The sequence below is a fragment of the Salvelinus sp. IW2-2015 genome, unplaced genomic scaffold, assembly GCF_002910315.2.
Source record: "Salvelinus sp. IW2-2015 unplaced genomic scaffold, ASM291031v2 Un_scaffold2862, whole genome shotgun sequence".
NCBI classification, from domain to species: domain Eukaryota; kingdom Metazoa; phylum Chordata; class Actinopteri; order Salmoniformes; family Salmonidae; genus Salvelinus; species Salvelinus sp. IW2-2015.
In genome coordinates, this window is record NW_019944162.1 from 11,646 (window position 1) to 29,951 (window position 18,306).

The window sequence follows — 18,306 nt, forward strand, 5'->3', positions numbered from 1 at the left end:
GAAAAACCAACACACACCTAACCTAACAGAAAACCAACACCCACATAACCCTAACCAGAAAATGAACACCCCACATAACCCTAACCAAAAAAACAACACCCACCTACACACCTAACCCTACCCAGAAATCCCAACACCACCTAACCCTAACCAGAAACCAACACCACCTAACCCTAACAAGAAAACCAACCACCCTCACCTACACACCTAACCACAACCAGAAAACCAAACCCACCTACACACCTAACCCTAACCAGAAAACCAACCACCCACATAACCCTAAACCAAAAAAACAACACCCACCTACACACCTAACCCACCCAGAAATCCAACCACCCACCTAAACCCTAACCAGAAAACAACACCCACCTAACCCTAACCAGAAAACCAACACCCACCTTACCACACCTAACCACTACCAGAAAAACCAACACCCACCTACAACCCTAACCCTAACCAGAAAACCAACACCCAACCTAACCCTAACCAGAAAAACAAACACCCCACCTACACCCTAACCAGAAACAACACCCACCCTAACTCTAACAGGAAAAACCAAACACCCACCAATACACATAACCCTAACTAGAAAACCAATACCCACCAAACCCTAACCAGAAAACCAACACCCACCTAACCTAACAGAAAAACCAACACCCACCTACACACCTACCTAACCAGAAAACCAACACCCACCTAACACCTAACCCTAACCAGAAAACCAACACACAACCTTAACCCTAACCAGAAAACCAACACACACCTAACCCTAACCAGAAAATGAACACCCACATAACCCTAACCAAAAAACAACACCCACCTACCACACCTAATCCTAACCGGAAAACCAACACCCACCTAACCCTAACCAGAAAACCTACACACCTAACCCTAACCAGAAAAACCAACACCCACCTACACACCTAACCCTAAACCAAGAAAAACCAACACCCACCTACCACACCTAACCAGAAAACCAACACACACCTAAACACCCAAAACACTAACCAGAAAAACCACACACCCACTACACACCTAACCCTAACTAGAAAACCAACACCCACCTACACACCTAACCCTAACCAGAAAACCAAACACCCACCTAACCCTAACCAGGAAAACCAACACCCACCTAACCAGAAAACCAACACCCACCTAATCCTAACCAGAAACCAAACACCCACCTAAACACCTAAAACTAACAGAAAAAACCAACACCCCTCCTACACATCTAACCCTAACTAGAAAACCAAACACCCACCTACAACACCTAACCCTAACAGAAACCAACACCCACCTACACACCTAATCCTAACTAGGGAAAACCAAACACCCAAATACACACTAACCCTAACCGAAACCCAACACCCACCAAACCCTAACAGAAAACCAACACCCACCCACTGCCCTTTAAGGCTGTAAATCCTTCCAATATTCTTCCATGCCAGACTCCTAGCATTCAATTATTTATTTTTAACATTAACGATCTTAGAAAAAGGATCCATAGGCAGTTGGACATTGCTCAGGATAGGAGATAGGTGGGTTGCGGGTTTTAGAGGTCAGGGTTTTCCAGAGACGAAGAAGAGACATCCCACCGCCTTGTCTGTGTCGGTTTCATTTACAGTCAATGAACTAATCAGGACCAAACCCAGCTTGCTATCGCATTGGTGTCTATGGGAGATCCACCCAGTTAAGTAAACCATAACTGCACGGCTTGAGTGAACCATTCTTAATTTATCCACCATATTTGGCTTACCTGACAGTGTGCATCAAGAATTTTTTCTGACGGCCAGTTTCTGTCCCGTGATTGGTCTCTGGTCTCTCTCCCGTGATTGGTCCCGCTCCTGGTCCGGTGGCGGCTGCTCTGAGACCCATGACCGGGTGGACTTCTGGACGGCCATGTGATCCGGGCCCCGTCACCTGGGACCTATTCCCCCATACAGAGTCAGACGTATAGACTTCACCCACTCAGCCCAGAAACCCAGGAACCTTCCCCTTGGAACCCCCAGAACATTCCCAACGCAAAACCCACGAACATCCCCCCTGAACCCAGAACATTCCCAACGCCAAAACCCAGAACATCCCCCCTGCCCACCCCAGGAACATTTCCCCAACGCAAACCCAAACATCCCCCCTGGAACCCCAGAACATCCCCCCTGCCACCCCAGAACATCCCCCCTTTTTTTTTGGCCACCCCAGGAACATCCCCCCTGCCACCCCAGAACATTCCCCCCTGCAAACCAAGAACATTCCCCCTGCAAAACCCAGAACATTTCCCCCTGCAAAACCAGAACATCCCCCCCTGCCAACCCCAGAACATTCCCTCCTGCCACCCCAGAACAACTTCCCCCTGCCACCCCAGAACATTCCCCCTGCCCACCCCAGGACATCCCCCCTGCCACCCCAGAACATCCCCCTTGCAAACCAGAAACATCTCCCCTTGCAAACCCCAGAAACATCTTCCCCCTGCAAACCCAGAACATTTCCCCCTGCAAACCCAGAACATTCCCCCTGCAAACCCAGGAACATGTCCCCTCGCAAACCCAGAACATTCCCCCTGCAAAACCCAGAACATTCCCCCTGCAAACCCAGAAAACAGAGGAGAGTGGGAGACAGGGCTATGTCTGTTCTGCTGTCTGTCTGTCTAGCTCCTACTTGGTCATCCATATCATATTTGACAAGAAAGAGAGGAGGAATTTCTAGTGGGCATAATGGTATTAGAGGAGCATTTGTCACCTTTACTGAGAAGAAAAATTATGAGTTTGACATATTCATCAAAATCTATTGTATCATGCAGAAATATTCAACCTTCCATAAAGCGCCTGTCTGACTTTCCTGCCGGCCCCACAGCTACCTGGGCTTCTGTCTGCAGGATAGACCTCCGTCTTCCTTCCTTGTGTATGTTATTTGTCTCCTGTGATAATGGATGGATCCATTGTGCTCGCTCCTTGTGATTCATTTAAATAGTTACCATTTATGCTACAAGGTGTGGTTTGGACTGTTAATAGGTCCTTAAATTAGTTACCATTATTGCTATAAGGTGTGGGTTGCGGACTGTGAAATAGTCCCTACAATAGTTACCATTTATGCTACAGGTGTGGGTTTGGACTGTAATAGCCCCTAAAAGTTACCATTATGCTACAAGGTGTGGTTGCGACTTAATAGTCCTAAATAGTTTACCCATATGCTACAAGGTGTTGGGTTGGACTGTTAATAGCCCCTAAATATAGTTACCATTATGCTATTAAGGTGTGGGTTGGACTGTAATAGTCCCTTTAAATAGTTACCATTATGCTTACAAGGTGTAGTTGGACTGTAATTAGTTCCCAAATTTAGTTACCCATATGCTACAAGGTGTGGGTTGGACTGTAATAGTCCCTAAATAGTTTTAACATTATGCTACAAGGTGTGGTTGGACTGTAATAGTCCCTAAATAGTTACCATTATGCTACAAGTGTGGGTTGCGACTGTAATAGGCTCTAAATAGTTACCATTATATACAAAAGTGTTAGGTTTGGACTGTAATAGTCTTAAATAGTTACCATTATGCCTACAAGGTGTGGGTTGGACTGTAATTAGTCCCTAAATTAGTTACCATTATGCTACAAGGTGTGGGTTTGGACTGTTTAATTAGGTCCCTAAAATAGTTTACCATTATGATACAAGGTGTGGGCTTAGACTGTTAATAGTCCCTAATAGTTACCATTATGCTACAAGGTGTGGGTTCCGGCACTGTAATAGTCCCTAAATAGTTACCATTATGCTACAAGGTGTGGGTTGCGACTTAATAGGCCCCAAATAGTTTACATTATGCTTACAAGGTGTGGGTTGGACTGTAATAGTCCTTTAATAGTTACCATTATGCTACAAGGTGTTGGGTGTGGACTGTAATCAGTCCCTTAAATAGTTTTACCATATGCTACAAGCGTGTGGGTTTTGGACTGTAATAGTTCCCTAAAAATAGTTACCATTATGCTACAAGTGTGGTTGGGACTGTAATTAGTCCCTAAATAGTTTACCTTATGCTACAAGGGTGTGGGGTGTACTGTAATAGTCCCTAAATAGTTACCATTATGCTTACAAGTGTGGGTTTGGACTGTAATAGTCCCTAAATAGTTACCATTTTATGCTACAAGGTGTGGGTTGGACTGTAATAGTCCCTAAATAGTTACCATTTGATACAAGGTGTAGGTTTGACTGTAATAGTCCTTAATAGTTACCATTATGCTACAAGGTGTGGGGTTGGACTGTAATAGTCCTAAATTAGTTACCATTATGCTACAAGGTGTGGGTTGGACTGTATAGTCCCTAATAGTTACCATTATGCTACAAGGTGTGGGTTGGACTGTAATAGTCCCCTAAATAGTTACCATTATGCTACAAGGTGTGGGTTTGGACTGTAATAGTCCCTAAATAGTTACCATTATGGGCTATAAAGGTGCTGGGTTGCGACTGATAGGTTCCCTAAATAGTTACCATTATGCTTACAAGGTGTGGGTTTGGACTGTAATAGTCCCTAAATAGTTACCATTAATTGCTACAAGGTGTGCGGTTGGACTGTAATAGTCCCTAAAATAGTTACCATTTATGTACAAGGTGTGGGTGGACTGTATATAGCCCCTAAATAGTTACCATTATGCTACAAGGTGTGGGTTGACTGTAATAGTCCCTAAATCAGTTTACCATTATGCTACAAGGTGTAGTTGGATATCTGTTAATAGTCCCTAAAATAGTTACCATTATGCTACAAAGGTGTGGGTTGACTTGTAATAGTCCCCTAAATAGTTACCATTATGCTACAGTTGTGGTGGGTTGGACTGTAATGTCCCTAATAAGTTACCATTTATGCGCTACAAGGTGTGGGTGGACTGTTAATAGTCCCTAAATAGTTACCCATTATGCTACAAGGTGTGGGTTGGACTGTAATTAAGTCCCTAAAATAGTTACCATTTATGCTACAAGGTGTGCGTTGGACTGTAATAGTCCCTAAATAGTTTACCATTATGCTTACAGGTGTGGGTTGGACGTAATTAGTCCCTAAATAGTTAACCATTATCCTACAAGTGTGGGTTGGACTGTAATTAGTCCCTAAATAGTTTACCATATGATACAAGGTGTTAGGTTTGGACTGTAATAGTCCTTAAATAGTTACATTATGCTATAAGGGTGGGTTGGACTGTAATAGTCCCTAAAATAGTTACCATTTAATGCTACAAGGTGTGGGTTGTACTTGCTAATAGTCCCTAAATATTACCATTATGCTACAAGGTGTTGGGTTACTGTAATGTCCCTAAATAGTTACCCCATTATGCTACAAAGGTGGTGGGTTTGGACTGTATTAGTCCCTAAATATTACCATTATGCTACAAGGTGTAGGTTGGACTGTAATAGTCCCTAAATAGTTACCATTATGCTACACAGGTGTGGGTTGCGGACTTTAATAGTCCCTAAATAGTTACCCATTATGCGTACAAGGTGTGGCGTGACTGTAATTAGTCCCTAAATAGTTACCATTAAGTACAAGGTGTAGGTTGGACTTAATAGTGCTTAAATATTACCATTATTGTACAATGGTGTAGGTTGGACGTAATAGTCCCTAAATAGTTACCATTATTGCTACAAGGTGTGGGTTGGGACTTGTTAATAGTCCCTAAATAGTTACCATTATGCTACAAGGTGTGGGTTGGACCTGTAATAGTCCCTAAATATGTTACCATTATGCTACAAGGTGTGCGGTTGAACTGTAATGTCCCTAAATATTACCATTTATGCTACAAGGGTGGGTTGGACTGTAATAGCTCCCTAAATAGTTTACCATATTGCTACAACGTGTCGTGGGTGGACTGTAATAGTCCCTAAATAGTTACCATTATGCTACAAGGTGTGGGTTGAGGACTGTAATAGTCCCAAATAGTAACCATTATGCTACAAGGTGTTGGTTGGACTGTAATTATAGTCCCTAAATAGGTTACAATTATGCTACAAGTGTGGGTTGGACTGTAATAGTCCCTAAATAGTTACCATTATGATACAAGGTGTAGGTTGGACTGTTAATAGTCCTTAAATAGTTACCATTATGCTACAAGGTGTGGGTTGGACTTAAATAGTCCCTAAATAGCTTACCATTATGCTAACAAGGTGTGGGTTGGACTGTAATAAGGCTCTAAATATTACCATTTATGCTACAAGGTGTGGGTTGACTGTAATAGTCCCTAATAGTTACCATATGCCTACAAGGTGTGGGTATGGACTTAATAGTCCCTAAATATACCATATGCTACAAGCGTGTAGGGTTTTGACTTGTAATTAGCCCCTAAATAGTTACCAGTTATGCTACAATGTGTGGGTTGGACTGTAATACCCTAAATAGTTTTACCATTATGCTACAAGGTGTGCGGTCTGGATGTAATAGTCCCTAAATATAGTTACCATTATGCTACAAGGTGTGGGTTGGGACTGTTAATAGGCCCTAAATAGTTACCATTATTGCTACAAGGTTTGCTGGGTTGGACTGTAATAGTCCTAAATAGTTACCATTTATGCTAAAAGGTTGGGTTGGACTGTAATAGTCCCTAAATATGTTACCATTATGCTACAAGTTGGGTTGGACTGTAATAGTCCCTAAATAGTACCATTATGCTACAAGGTGTGGGTTGGGACTGTAATAGTCCCTAAATAGTTACCATTATGCTTACAAGGTGTGGGTTGGGACTGTAATAGTCCCTAAATTAGTTACCCATTATGCTAGAAGGTGTGGTGGGTTGGACTGTAATAGTCCCTAAATAGTTACCATTATGCTACAAGTGTGGTTTGGACTGTAATAGTCCTAAATAGTTACCATTATGCTTTACAAGGGTGTGGGTTGGACTGTAATAGTCCCTAAAATAGTTACCATTTATTTGCAAAAGGTGTGGGTTGGACTTAATAGTCCCTTAAATAGTTTACCATTATAATACACAAGGTGTAGGTTGGACTGTAAAATAGGCTCTAAATAGTTACCATTATGCTACAAGGTGTGGGTTGGGGGACTGTAATAGTCCCCTAAATAGTTACCACTTATCTACAAGGTTGTGGGGTTGACTGTAATTAGTCCCTAAAATAGTTACATTATGCTTACCAAGGTTGTGGGTTGGACTGTAATAGTCCCTAAATAGTTTACCATTATGCTTAAAAGGTGTGGGTTGGACCCTGTTAATAGCTCCCTAAGATAGTTACCATTAATGCTACAAGGTGTGGGTTGGACTGTAATAGCCCCTAAATAGTACCATTATGCTACAAGGTGTAGGTTGGGACTGTAATTAGGCTCTAAATAGTTACCATTATGCTTACAAAGGTGTGGGTTGACTGTAATAGGCCCTAAATAGGTTACCATTATGCTACAAGCGTGTGGGTTGGCTGTAATAGTCCCTAAATAAGTTACCATTTATGCTTACAAGGTGTGGGTTGGGACTTGTAATAGTCCCTAAAAATAGTTACCTTAATGCTTACAAGTGTGTGGTTGGACTGTAATAGCCCTTAAATAGTTTACATTATGCTATCAAGGTGTGGTTTGGCACTGTATATAGTTCCCTAAATAGTTACCATTAATTGCAACAAGGTGTGGGTTGGACTGTAATAGTCCCTAAATAGTTACCATTATGCTACCAAGGTGTAGGTTGGACTGTAATAGGCTTCTAAATATTACCATTATGCTACAAGGTGTGGGTTGGACTGTAATAGTCCCTAAATAGTACCATTATGCTACAAGGTGTGGGTTGGACTGTAATAGTCCCTAAATAGTTACCATTATGCTAACAAAGGTGTTGGGTTTGGACTGTAATAGTCCCTAAATACTTACCATTATGCCACAAGAAAAAAAAATGGTTGTGGGTTGACTGTTAATAGTCCCTAAAATTAGTTACCATTATGCCACAAGGTGTAGGTTGGACTGTAATTAGTCCCAAAATAGTTACCATTATGCTATAAGCGTGTGGGTTGGGACTGTTAATAAGTCCCTAAAAAGTTACCAAATGCTACAAGTGTGGGTGGACTTGTAATAGTTCCCTAAATAGTTACCCATTACTGCTACAAGGTGTGGGTTGGACTTAAATAGTCCCTTAAATAGTTACCATATGCTACAAAGGTGTGGGTTGGAACTGTAATAGTCCCTAAATTAGTATACCATTAGCTACAAAGGTGTGGGTTGGACTGTAATAGGCCCCAAATAGTTACCATTATGCTACAAGGTTGTGGTTTGGACTTGTAATAGGCCCTAAATAGTTACCCATTATGCTAACAAGGTGTGGGTTGGACTGTAATAGTCCATAAATAGTTACCATTATGCTAACAAGGTGTGGGTTGCGGACTGTAATTAGGCTCCCTAAATATCTTACCACTTATGCTACAAGGTGTGGTTGGACTGTAATAGTCCCTAAATAGGTTACCATTAGCTTTACAAGGTGTTGTGTTGGCTGTAATAAGTCCCTAAATAGTTACCATTATGTACAAGGTGTGGGTTGGACTGTTAATTAGTCCCTTAAATAGTTACCATTATGCCACAAGGTGTGGGTTGGACTGTTAATAGTCACCTAAATTAGTTACCATTATTCCACAAGGTGGTGTTGGACTTGTAATAGTCCCTAAATAGTTTGACCATTATGCCATAAGGTGTTGGGTTTGGACTGTAATAGCCCTAAATAGTTACCATTATGCTACAAGGTGTGGGGTTGGACTTTAATGCTCCCTAAATAGTTACCATTATGCTACAAGGTGTGGGTTAGTTGACTGTAAATAGTCCCTAAATAGTTACCATTATGCCTACAAGGTTGGGGTTGGACTGCTAATAGTCCCTAATTAGTTACCATTATGCATATAAAGGTGTGCGGTTGGACTGTAATAGTCCCTAAATAGTTACCATTATGCTACAAGGCTGTTGGGTTGGACTGTAATAGTCCCTAAATAGTTACCATTATGCTACAAGGTGTAGGTTGGACCTGTAATAGGCTCTAAATAGTACCATTTATGCTACAAAGGTGTGGGTTTGGACTGTAAATAGGTCCCTAAATTAGTTACCATTATGCTACAAGGTGTGGGTTGGACTGTAAGTACCCCCTAATTAGTTACCATTATTGCTATAAGTGTGCGGTTTGGACTTGGGTACAGCGGGGGGATATTCGTGGGGTTACAGCGGGGGGATATTCTAGGGTACAAGCAGGGGATATTTGGCATTACAATAGGGAGGATAATCTGGCGTAGAGCAGAGGAGATATTTCTTGGGGTACAGCAGAGTGGATATTTGGGGTACAGCAGGGAGGATATTCTGGGGGTAAAGCAGGAGGGATATTCTTGGGGTACAGCAGGAGGATATTTGGGGTACAGCAGGAAAGGATATTTCTGGGGTACAGCAAGGGAGGATATTCTGGGGTACAGCAGGGGAGGATATCCTGGGGTTACAGCAGGGAGGATATCTGTGGGTTACAGCAGGGGGAATCTGGGGCCAGCAGGGGGAATATTCTGGGGTACAGCAGGGGGGTATTGGTAAGTGGGGGATTTCTTGGGGTCACGGAGTTTGGGTAACAGAGGAGGATATTCTCGGGGTACAGCAGGAGGGATATTCTGGGGTAAGCAGGGGGGATATTCTGGGTACAGCGGGGGGATATTCTGCGGTAACAGCAGGGGAGGATATTCTGGGGTACAGCATGGTGATATTCTGGGGTACAAGCAGGGAGGATATTCTGTGGGTACAGCAGGGAGGATATTCTGGGGTACAGCAGGGAGGATATTTTCTGGGGTTACAGCAGGGGGATATTCTGGGGTACAGCAGGAGGATATTCTGGGGTACAGCAGGAGGGATATTCTGGGTACAGCAGGGAGGATATTCTGGGGTACAGCAAGGAGGATATTCTGGGGTACCGCAGGGGATATTGGGGTACAGCAGGAGGATTTCTGGGGTACAGCAGGGAGGATATTCTGGGTACAGCAAGAGGGATATTCTGGGGTACAGCAGGGGGGATATTCTGGGGTAACAGCGGGGGGATATTCTGGGTACAGCAGGGAGGATATTCTGGGTACAGCAGGGGGATAATTTTGGGGTACAGCAGGGAGGATATTCTGGGGTACAGCAGGGAGGATATTCTGGGGTACAGCAGGGGGGATATTCTGGGGTACAGCAGGGAGGATATTCTGGTACAGCAGAGATATTCTGGGGTACAGCAGGAGGATATTTCTGGGTACAAGCAGGGAGGATATTCTGGGGTACAGCAGGAGGATATTCTGGGGTACAGCAGGGAGGATATTCTGGGGTACAGCAGGGGGGGTATTCTGGGGTACAGCAGGGGGGGTATTCTGGGGTACAGCAGGGGGAGTATTCTGGGTACAGCAGGGAAGATAATGTGCACCTTCAAGATTTCCAGTTCTTAACCATGCAAGACTATCCCGCCGCCCCCTCACCCTTCCCTCCTCACCCCGACATCTCCGCATGCTGTCAGCTGCCTGCCTGTACAGCTGGAGTCACAGGTGACAACCGAATCAGAATCCCGTAGACCCCAGAATGAGGACAGGAAAGGTAAACTACCCAACAAACAGTCCATGAAGTGACTGAAATAACCTTTTCTGAAGGCCCTGTCTGGTCAGATTGTCTGTCTGGATAGAAACATTTTGATAGAGATTCATCCATGTGACCGTAACACCATATTATAAATCACCTTTACAGTGAATTGTGTTGGTTCCATTTTGTTTGAACGCTCCAATAGGGCTCTCATGATGACATCATGACCAAGTAGCATGTGTCTAGCTATGTGATTAAAGTGCACTATAAGAGTACACTAGGTCTACATACTAACCTCCTGATGACGTCCTGGTTGAGCGTTTGATGGATCTGGTTGGTTCTAGTTTCATAAGGATCATAATGATTAGAGACCAGAGGAGATGAATTAGAGTTGATTCATGATGTTAATTGTCAGCATGCGGTGATGACAGTGGTTCCATGGGGTTTAGACTAGTACTGTTAGAGAGGAGATACACCATGGGAGAAGAGACAACAGGTAGCACCATCACTGAGGAGCTGTGCTTTATGTTATTATTTGAGTTACAGAGGGGGGAAATACATTTCTTCATGACGGGAGTCCTTCTGTCTGGGAGCGCGTCTGCAATATAAGAACCACTGCAGGGAAAGATGGGCAACAACAACATATACTGTATGAGGTGTCTTTGTCATGGTAACATACAAGATATGGAAGGAAGCAGAGGCCAAAGAAGGAAACACTGAGATATATAGTATAACTTAAGCTTTATGTAGAGATACTACACATACGTAAAGACACATACAGTACCAGTCAAAAGTTTGGACACACCTACTCGTTCAAGGGTTTTCTTTATTTTTACAATTTTCTTCATTGTAAAATAATAGAGAAGACATCAAAACTATGAAATAACACATATGGAATCATGTAGTAACCAAAAAAGTGTTAAATAATCTAAATATATTTTAGATTTTAGATTCTTCAAAGTAGCCAACCTTGCGTTGATGACAGCTTTGCAAACTCTTGGCATTCTCTTCACCTGGAATGCTTTTCCAACAGTCTTGAAGAAGTTCCCACATGACTCTGTGGTCCAACTCATCCCAAACCATCTCAATTGTTGAGGTTGAGTGATTATGGAGGCAGGTCATCTGATGCAGCACTCCATCACTCTCCTTTTTGGTCAAATAGCCCTTACACAGTTGGGTCATTGTCCTGTTGAAAAACAAATGATAGTCCCACTAAGCCCAAACCAGATGGGATGGCATATCGCTGCAGAAACTTTCAAAGATCTTGACATTTTCCAGATTGACTGACCTTTATGTCTTAAAGTAATGATGGACTGTCGTTCTCTCTTTGCTTATTTGAGCTGTTCTTGCCATAATATGGACTTGGTCTTTACCAAATAGGGCTATCTTCTGTATACCACCCCTACCTTGTCACAACACAACTGATTGGCTCAAACGCATTAAGAAGTAAAGAAATTCCAGGCCACACTGTAAATTGAAATGCATTCCAGGTGACTACCTCATGAAGCTGGTTGAGAGAATGCCAAGTGTGTGCAAAGATGTCATCAAGGCAAAGGGTGGCAACATTGAAGAATCTCAAATATATTTATTTATTTAACACTTTTTTGGTTACGACATGATTCCATATGTGTGATTTCATAGTTTTGATGTCTTCACTATTATTTTACGATATAGAAAATAGTAAAATAAAAGAAACCCTGGAATGAGGAAGGTGCGTCCAAACTTTTGACTGGTACTGTACAATATGTATGACATATTAAGTAGTACATTGACAACACACTAGACTGTTAACTCCAGAGGGTATGGCAGACCATAACATTACAGAAGAGAACAACACCCACCGTTTGGGACTTCTTCTTCTTCTTCTTTATTGCTTGAAGAAGCCTGCTTCTCCTTTTCTTTGGTCGGCTCTGATTGGTTCATCACCACCATCTCTGGGCGCATCCTATTGATGGAGAGAACACAATACAGCTGGAAGGACTCTAATGAAGGAACAGTCCAAGCTGTACTTAACAGGACGGACAGGAGGACTCTAATGAAGGGACAGTCCAAGCTGTACTGTAACGGAGACAGGAGGACTCTAATGAAGGGACAGTCCAGCTGTATGTACTGACAGGATAGGAGGCACTAATGAAGGGACAGTCCAGCTGTACTGTAACAGGACGGACAGGAGGACTTAATGAAGGGACAGTCCAGCTGTACTGTACTGAACAGATGGAAAGGAGGACTTAATGAAGGGACAGTCCAGCTGTACTGTAACAGGACGGACAGGAGGACTCTAATGAAGGACAGTCCCAGCTGTACTGTACTGTAACAGGATGGAAGGAGGACTCTAATGAAGGGACAGTCAAGCTGTACTGTAACTGGACAGAAGGAGGACTCTAATGAAGGAACAGTCCAAGCTGTACTGTAACAGGACGGACAGGAGGACTCTAATGAAGGACAGTCCAAGCTGTAATGTAACTGGACAGACGAGGACTAATGAAGGAACAGTCCACAGCTGTACTGTAACTGGACAGAAAGGAGGACTCTAATGAAGGGACAGTCCACGCTGTAATGTAACTGGACAGACTTGAGGACTAATGAAGGAACAGTCCAAGCTGTAATGTAACTGGACAAAGGAGGACTCTAATGAAGGGACAGTCCAAGCTGTAATGTAACTGGACAGGACTTGAGGACTAATGAAGGAACAGTCCCAAGCTGTACTGTAACTGGACAGAAAGGAGGACTCTAATGAAGGGACAGTCCAAGCTGTAATGTAACTGGACAGCAAGGAGGACTCTAATGAAGGACAGTCCAAGCTGTATGTAACTGGACAGACTTGAGGACTAATGAAGGAACAGTCCAAGCTGTACTGTAACTGGACAGAAAGGAGGACTCTAATGAAGGGACAGTCCAACTGTAATGTAACTGGACAAAAGGAGACTCTAATGAAGGGACAGTCCAAGCTGTAATGTAACTGGACAGACTGGAGGACTAATGAAGGAACAGTCCAAGCTGTACTGTAACTGGACAGAAGGAGGACTATAATGAAGGACAGTCCCAGCTGTAATGTAACAGGACGGACAGGAGGACTCTAATGAAGGAACAGTCCAAGCTGTACTGTAACAGGACGGACAGCAGGACTCTAACGAAGGAACAGTCCAAGCTTTACTGTAACAGACGGACAGGAGGACTCTAATGAAGAACAGTCCAAGCTGTACTGTAACAGGAGCACAGGAGGACTCTAATGAAGGACAGTCCAAGCTGTACTGTACTGTAACAGGATGGACAGGAGGTCTCTAATGAAGGAACAGTCCAAGCTGTACTGTACTGTAACAGGACGGACAGGAGGACTCTATTGAAGGGACAGCCCAGCTGTAATGTAACAGGATGGACAGGAGGACTCTAATGTAAGGAACAGTCCAAGCTGTACTGACTTACGGACAGGAGGACTCTAATGAAGGGACAGTCCCAGCTGTAATGTAACAGGACGACAGAGGACTCTAATGAAGGGACAGTCCCAGCTGTAATGTAACAGGACGCGACAGGAGGACTCTAATGAAGGGACAGTCAAGCTGTACTGTAACTGACGGACAGGAGGACTCTAATGAAGGAACAGTCCAAGCTGTACTGTACTGTAACAGGACGGACAGGAGGACTCTAATGAAGGAACAGTCCCAGCTGTAATGTAACAGGACGACAGGAGGACTCTAATGAAGGAACAGTCCAAGCTGTACTGTAACAGGACGCACAGGAGATCTAATGAAGGAACAGTCAAGCTGTACTGTAACTGGACGGACAGGAGGACTCTAATGAAGGAACAGTCCAAGCTGTACTGTAACTGGACAGAGAAGGAGGACTCTAATGAAGGACAGTCCAAGCTGTAATGTAACGGACGGACAGGAGGACTCTAATGAAGGAACAGTCCAAGCTGTACTGACTGTAACAGGACGGACAGGAGACTCTAATGAAGGAACAGTCCAAGCTGTACTGTAACTGGACAGAAAGGAGGACTCTAATGAAGGGACAGTCCAAGCTGTACTATAACTGGACAGAAGGAGGACTCTAATGAAGGAACAGTCCAAGCTGTAACTGTAACAGGACGGACAGGAGGACTCTAATGAAGGACAGTCCAAGCTTGTACTGTAACTGGACAGAAAAGGAGGACTCTAATGAGAGGAACAGTCCAAGCTGTACTGTACTGTAACTGGACGGACAGGAGGACTCTAATGAAGGAACAGTCCAAGCTGTAATGTAACTGTACAGACTTGAGACTCTAATGAAGGAACAGTCCAAGCTGTAATGTAACTGGACAGACTTGAGGACTAATGAAGGAACAGTCCAAGCTGTACTGTAACTGGATGGAAAGGAGGACTATAATGAAGGGACAGTCCCAGCTGTAATGTAACAGGACGGACAGGAGGACTCTAATGAAGGGACAGTCCAAGCTGTACTATTAACTGGACAGAAAGGAGGGACTCTAATGAAGGGACAGTCCAAAGTGTACTGTAACTGGACAGAAAGGAGGGACTCTAATGAAGGAACAGTCCCAAGCTGTACTGTAACAGGGCGCGACAGGAGGACTCTAATGAAGGAACAGTCCAAGCTGTACTGTAACTGGACGAAGAGGACTCTAATCAAGGAACAGTCCAAGCTGTAATGTAACAGGACGGACAGGAGGACTCTAATGAAGGAACAGTCCAAGCTGTACTGTACTGTAACAGGACGGACAGGAGGACTCTAATGAAGGGACAGTCCAAGCTGTACTGTAACTGGACAGAAAGGAGGACTCTAATGAAGGAACAGTCCAAGCTGTATGTAACTGTACAGACTTGAGGACTCTAATGAAGGAACAGTCCAAGCTGTAATGTAACTGGACAGACTTGAGACTAATGAAGGAACAGTCCAAGCTGTAATGTAACTGGACAGACTTGAGGACTAATGAAGGAACAGTCCAAGCTGTAATGTAACTGGACAGGACTTGAGGACTCTAATGAAGGAACAGTCAAGCTGTAATGTAACAGGACGGAGAAGAGGACTCTAATGAAGGAACAGTCCAAGCTGTAATGTACGGTAACTGGACGGACAGAAAGACTCTAATGAAGGAACAGTCCAAGCTGGACTGTAACTGAACAACAAGTGCTCAGTATATGTGGGAACTTCTTCAAGACTGTTGGAAAAAGCATTCCAGGTGAAGCTGGTTGAGAGAATCCAAGAGTTTGCAACGCTGTCATCAAGGCAAAGGTGGCTGTTTGCGCTGTAACTGAATGGACAGCAGGACTCTAACGAAGGAACAGTCCAAGCTGTACTGTAACAGGACGGACAGGAGGACTCTAATGAAAGAACAGTCCAAGCTGTACTGTAACAGAACGACAGGAGGACTCTAATGAAGGAACAGTCCAAGCTGTACTGTAACAGGACGCACAGGAGCGATTCTTAATGAAAGGAAACAGTCCAAGCTGTACTGTAACAGGACGGACAGGAGGACTCTAATGAAGGAACAGTCCAAGCTGTACTGTAACTGGACAACAGGAGGACTCTAATGAAGGAACAGTCCCAGCTGTACTGTAACAGGACGCACAGGAGGACTCTAATGAAGGAACAGTCCAAGCTGTACTGTAACAGGACGGAAGGAGGACTCTAATGAAGGAACAGTCCAAGCTGTACTGTAACAGGACGGCAGGAGACTCTAATGAAGGAACAGTCCAAGCTGTACTGTAACGGATGGACAAGAGGACTCTAATGAAAGGAACAGTCCAAGCTTACTGTACTGTAACTGGACAGACGGAGGACTCTAATGAAGGAAAGTCCAAGCTGTACTGTAACAGGACGGACAGGAGGACTCTAATGAAGGAACAGTCCAAGCTGTACTGTAACAGGACGGACAGCAGGACTCTAACGAAGGAACAGTCCAAGCTGTACTGTAACAGGACAGACAGGAGGACTCTAATGAAGGAACAGTCCAGCTGTACTGTAACAGGACGCACAGGAGGATTCTAATGAAGGAACAGTCAAGCGTACTGTAACAGGACGGACAGGAGGACTCTAACGAAGGAACAGTCCAAGCTGTACTGTAACAGGACGACAGGAGGACTCTAATGAAGGAACAGTCCAAGCTGTACTGTAACGATGGACAAGAGGACTCTAATGAAGGAACAGTCCAAGCTGTACTGTAACTGGACAGAAAGAGGACTCTAATGAAGGAACAGTCCAAGCTGTACTGTAAACAAGACGCACAGGAGGACTCTAATGAAGGAACAGTCCAAGCTGTAATGTAACTGTACAGTCTTGAGGACTCTAATGAAGGAACAGTCCCAGCTGTACTGTAACAGTGATGGACAAGAGGACTCTAATGAAGGAACAGTCCAAGCTGTTACTGTAACTGTACAGACTTGAGGACTAATGAAGGAACAGTCCAAGCTGTACTGTTAACAGGACGCACAGAGGAACTCTAATGAAGGAACAGTCCAAGCTGTAATGTAACTGTACAGACTTGAGGACTAATGAAGGAACAGTCCAAGCTGTACTGTAACTGGACAGAAAGGAGGACTATAATGAAGGGACAGTCCCAGCTGTAATTGTAACGGACGGACAGGAGGACTCTAATGAAGGAACAGTCCAAGCTGTACTATAACTGGACAGAAAGGAGGACTCTAATGAAGGGACAGTCCAAAAGTGTACTGTAACTGGACAGAAAGGAGGACTCTAATGAAGGAAACAGTCCCAGCTGTTACTGTAACAGGACGCACAGGAGGATTCTAATGAAGGAACAGTCTCAAGCTGTACTGTAACAGGACGCCACAAACAGGAGGACTCTAATGAAGGAACAGTCCAAGCTGTACTGTAACAGGACGCACAGGAGGACTCTAATGAAGGAACAGTCCAAGCTGTACTGTAACTGGATGGACAAGAGGACTCTACACCTGCATTGCTTGCTGTTTGGGGTTTTAGGCTGGGTTTCTGTACAGCACTTTGAGATATCAGCTGATGTAAGAAGGGCCTTATAAATATATTTGATTTGACTAATGAAGGAACAGTCCGAGCTGTAATGTACTCTAACTTTTGTTGTGTTACAGCCTGAATTCAAAATGGATTCAATAAAAAAAAATCTCACCCATCTTCACACAATATCCCGTAATGACAAAGTCAAAACATGTTTTTAGACATGTTTTGCTAATTTATTGAGAATGAAATACAGAAATATCTCATTTACATTAGTATTCACACCCCTGAGTAAATACTTTTGGCAGTGATTACAGCTGTGAGTCTTTCTTGGTAAGTCTCTAAGAACCTTCCAAACCTGGATTGTACAACATTCATTAGCCCATTATTCTTTTCAAATTACGTCCAGCAATGTCAAATTCATTGTTGATCATTGCTAGACAACCATTTCCAGGTCTTGCCATAGATATTCAAGTAGATTTAAGTCAAATCTGCAACTCGGCCACTCAGCAACATTCACTGTCTTCTTGGTAAGCAACTCCAGCGTAGATTTACGTTAGTATTGTGGAGTAACTACAATGTTGTTGATCCATCCTCAGTTTTCTCCTATCACAGCCATTAAACTCTAACTGTTTTAAAGTCACCATTGGCCTCATGGTGAAATCCATGAACGGTTTCCTTCCTCTCCTTCAGCTGAGTTAGGAAGGACGCCTGTATCTTTGTAGTGACTGGGTGTATTGATACACCATCCAAAGTGTAATTAATAACTTCACAATGCTCAAAGATATATTCAATGTATGCTTTTTTTTATTTTTACCCATCTACCAAGAGGTGCCCTTCTTTGCAAAGCATTGGAA

At 43.5% G+C, this 18,306-nt stretch overlaps 1 pseudogene; it reads right to left on the reverse strand.

The window, feature by feature from the left end:
* LOC112074879 (cyclin-dependent kinase-like 5) overlaps positions 1-18,306 on the reverse strand; it is a 68,499-nt pseudogene that overhangs the window by 8,035 nt on the left and 42,158 nt on the right.